The sequence below is a fragment of the Eurytemora carolleeae genome, unplaced genomic scaffold, assembly GCF_000591075.1.
Source record: "Eurytemora carolleeae unplaced genomic scaffold, Eaff_2.0 scaffold2646, whole genome shotgun sequence".
In the NCBI taxonomy this organism is placed as follows: Eukaryota; Metazoa; Arthropoda; class Copepoda; order Calanoida; family Temoridae; genus Eurytemora; species Eurytemora carolleeae.
The window spans coordinates 5092-9509 of NW_019398531.1; the positions used below are offsets into that span (position 1 = coordinate 5092).

Consider the following 4418-nt stretch of genomic DNA (forward strand, 5'->3'; position numbering starts at 1 on the left):
TGAAAAACATATGGCAGGATGTACACGAAGGTGACTGCTGGCTGTTAGCGCGTTGATCAGAGTAATCTTTTTAATTAAGAAATGGAATCCTTGTGCCCAATTACCTATTAATGCTTTCATATTTATTTTGATCTCAGAAATGAACTCCTTGGGGTCAATTACCTGTAAATTTACATACAACTTGTAAAATTTGTGCTAAGATGACCCTTAATGTAATTGTCGGCTACTAGCGCGCCGGTAAAAATGCTCCAATATTTATTTTTACCCTAGAAATGAATTCCTCGTGCCCAATTGCCTGTAAATCGACATTCAACATGTAAAATCTGTGCTAAGATGACCCATAATGTAACTGTCGGCTACAAGCCTGCGTTTCAGAATGCTTTCATGTCTATTTTGACCAGTGCTTAGGATCAGGATCCGGATCCGTTGGATCCGCAAGATTTTGGCTTCATGGATCCGGATACGCAACAATATGGGGATCCATGGATCCCCATACAAGGGGTAAAATATCAACCAAAAACTGCAAAAGCAACTTATTTATAAAATCCAATTCAGAACTTTTGAAGAAAAAAAAGATTATAAAAATTTCCTCATTTCTGAATGGTTCATCAAGTTTTAGATTAAAAATAAGCGAAAAAAATTAAACTTGTACTTTGAAAATTATTTTTTGTTAAAGAAATGCAGTAAATCTTAAAGAAATCACCCGGATCCGGATCCATTTTTTTCCAGTGCGGATCCGGATCCGCATCAAAATTAAGTGGATAAGCACTGATTTTGACCTTGGAAATGAATTCCTTGTCCCAATTTTTCTAGAGTTCGATGTATCTCATGCTACTTTTATTCTAACTTAGGCCAAACTTAGCACATAAGTATCCTAAGATATTTTCTTTAATTGCGCGCGGGCGCGGACATTTAAGGCTTGGAAGGTGATTTTTTTGAGCGCAGATTTGTTTTAACAGTGTCAGGATAAATGTTCCAAGTGCAATGAATGAAGTTGATATTGATTTACTGTAAAAAAAATCTTATTTTTTTCACTAGAAAACGCGCGCGCCCGTGCACTTTTGCTGGGATCCGTTCAAACCCAAAAAATGCATGTAATATACATAATTTTAAGTTTGCATGCAAAAAATCAGCCTCCTACGACAATGCTAAGTTATGATTAAACACTGTTTAAATTTTCCGGAGAGTAATACGCCAAACTGGTTCGATTTTACTTTTGATAATTTGAACAAATATTATTTTCAATTTTATTTTAAATTCCATAACCGACCCACTTCTTTTCTTCTTTGGCTTTACTTTTTGACTACCCCCTTTTTTGCTGGGGGGGAGNTTATTTTATATTTGCATATATTTAAGTATGTAATACAAAAATCGTATGGTTATTTCAATTTGCATATTTGCAGTCACTTAAACATGGTATTCCAAAAATTGGCAGATTTTTCTAAATTTGCCGATTTTTGCAAAAAAAAATTTTGATTTAAATTTACTTTGTTCTCAGGTAGCCCTGGACAATCCTGTTGCAACAGTGGATCAGAGTACAATTGATAACGTGAGTAAAAATCATGGGAATATATTATAGGGGTTTATATTTCCTTGATAAATATTTGTCACAGATTCATCCTTTGTAATCATATTTTTGGTGTAAACTGAAAGAAAATTTAAACTACATTAAAAACCCGTAGTTGCCAAAAATGTTAAAAAGAGAAATATGATAATATAAAAAAATATATCCCTGGTCTAGTAAAGGCCTGACAATTTTAAATTAAAATTCTTTGTTTTCAGCTAATCCTGGACGACGACGAACAACTGGATAAACTTGATAACGTAAGTTAAAATTCTCAGGAACATAACACAGGGGTATATATTTCCCTCACCCCTGTATTAATAGTTTTTTGCTGTAATTAACATCGTTTAGGGCGAGTACTGGGTTTAATTTCAGGGTACTGTGGGTACTGGGTGGTAGTGTGGTATACTGAAGGGTTACTTGGGTGTAAGGGTGTACTGTAGGATACTGCAGGTACAGGGTGCTACTGGGTGGTACTGCGGATACTAGTGGAATATGCAGGGTGGCCTAAATGTACGGATTCTACGGATTTTTTTTGTAACCCTAAAATTGTACGGATTGTACGGGATTTTTTTTCAAATTGTACAGATTGTACGGATATGTATCCTGGAAGTACACTTTTTTTTTACTCATTTAAGGAAATTTTTCATGAAAATTTCAAAAAAAAATCTCTTCAAAATGAAGTTAGTTTAACTTATTTTCTGCATTCTAAATAATATTAGATTGATTAATGTTTCAATTGACAATCAACATTATTCATAATTTTCGAGATATGTCCCAGAAGTGATCATTTGAGAATATGTTTATCTGTCTAGCTATCTGTCTATCCATATGTATATCTATCTGCATGTCAGTTTTATTTATATTTGTATCTATATGTTTATATATCCTATCTGTCTCTCTGTTAATCTATTTCTCTTTGTCTGTCTCTTTATAAGATCTGAGCACATCCTTTCAGGTTTCTTTCGTTTTTCTGTAAATCTTTTCATTTTTAGTTAAATATAAACTTTTTTTTAATTGAGTGTCTAACCCCTGTACTACCTCCCACCACGATAACTTTAATTATATTAGAACCTAAATCTACACTCCACTCTTTCTAATTATAACCTAATCGTTTGTTTGTTAAATGCATAGAGAATAGAATATATATTAGAGGGGAATTTACTAGAAAAAAGTAAAACGGCCATTTTGTTGTACTGTTTCCATACTGCAGGTGTACTTTACATATTTATGCTATCTAACCTTTTGGGTCCTGGAATATCATTTTATAGAAAATCTAAAATTATTGTTAAAAGAAAACCAAATTATGAAATAGGCAGGTTTCATAATTGACCAATGATCATTTCACATTGGCTCTATGCCTTCCACTTTACAAACGATGATTTTCCGTTATAACTATAAATCAAATGATGTTTTTATTCTCCTAATTCATTAAAAAGTTTATTTAACAGTTTAAAAAATTCGAAATTGAAATGAATGGTCAAGGGAACATATTGTTTTAATGTACTCTACCGCATATAATTTGTGAACATTTACATTTGTACACTTTGAACTCCCTTTCAAGCTGAAAGGGACTGAAAAAAATTATACCGAGAGATTCTTTCAATTCCCCTCTAATATGTATTCTATTCTCTATGGTTAAATGGCCTAATTCACACCGATCTAAACAGTTTTTAAAATTAGAATCAGCGCCCTATAGTTCTCTAGGTCTCTGGTTCTCTGGTTCTCTGGTTCTATGGTTCTATGGTTCTATGGTTCTATGGTTCTCTAGTTCTCTATTATTTAGTTCTCTAGTTCTCTAGTTCTCTAGTTCTCTAGTTCTCTGGTTCTCTAGTTCTCTAGTAATCTGGTTCTCTGGTTTTCTGGTTATCTGGTTATCTGGTTCTCTGATAGTTTTTGGCATCCCGTTATGGTTTTTTGGCACTAATTTCTTTGATTTCAAGATGCCTCAAACTGGTTACAAAATACATTATGTCCGTCTGGGGCGTATTGAGAAATTTGATCAGGGGCTTAAATTTTTTATCATTCACTATTTGAGGGGGGGGGGGCTCACCACCTGTTGGGGTATGAAAACCCCTGAAATCAATTGATTATGTGTACTTATTTATCCACATTTTCACCTTGCAAAATTGTCATGTTTATTTCATTTCCAAATTGTTATTATCAGATTGTCACTTTTATGACGTTACCAAAATTATATTACCAATTGTCGTTACCAAATTGTCATTACAAAATTATCACTTTTGTGAACTTACCAAATTGTCATTGCCAAAAATCAGTTACGGCATTTTTTTGGCATCCCATGACGGTTTTTGGCATCCAAAGGCAGTTTTTGGCATCCCATGACGCTTTCTGGCATTCCATGACGGTTTTTGGCATCCCATGACGGTTTTTGGCATCCCATGACAGTTTTTGGCATCCATTGGTAGTTTTTGGCATCTCATGACGGTTTTTGGCATCCCATGACTGTTTTTAGCATCCCATGCCAGTTTTTGGCATCCCGTGACGGTTTTTGGCATCCCTTTGCAGTTTTTGGCATCCCGAGACAGTTTTTGGCATCCCGTGACAGTTTATGGCATCCCACGACAGGTTTTTGGCATCCCTCAAGCTGGTGACAAAAAAAGGCCTGACACTTTTAAATTAAAATTTTTCGTTTTTAGATAATCCTGGACAATACTGCAGCAACGGACTACGAAAAGAGTAAACTTGATAATGTAAGTTAATATTCTCAGGAACACAGGGGTATATATTTCCTTAATATATTTCCATTTTTTCACAAGCAACTTGGAAATATACACCCCTGTATTAATAGTTTTTTGCTGTAATTAACATCGTTTAGGGCGAGTACTGGGTT

At 34.3% G+C, this 4418-nt stretch overlaps 1 long non-coding RNA gene across 1 annotated transcript; it reads left to right on the top strand.

The window, feature by feature from the left end:
- The first annotated feature begins 1494 nt into the window (after nt 1-1494).
- Nucleotides 1495-4284, top strand: LOC111717474 (uncharacterized). Its single transcript, XR_002768788.1, has 3 exons — nt 1495-1549; nt 1783-1824; nt 4225-4284. It is a non-coding gene; the product is annotated as an uncharacterized LOC111717474 (long non-coding RNA).
- Nucleotides 4285-4418: the final 134 nt, after the last annotated feature.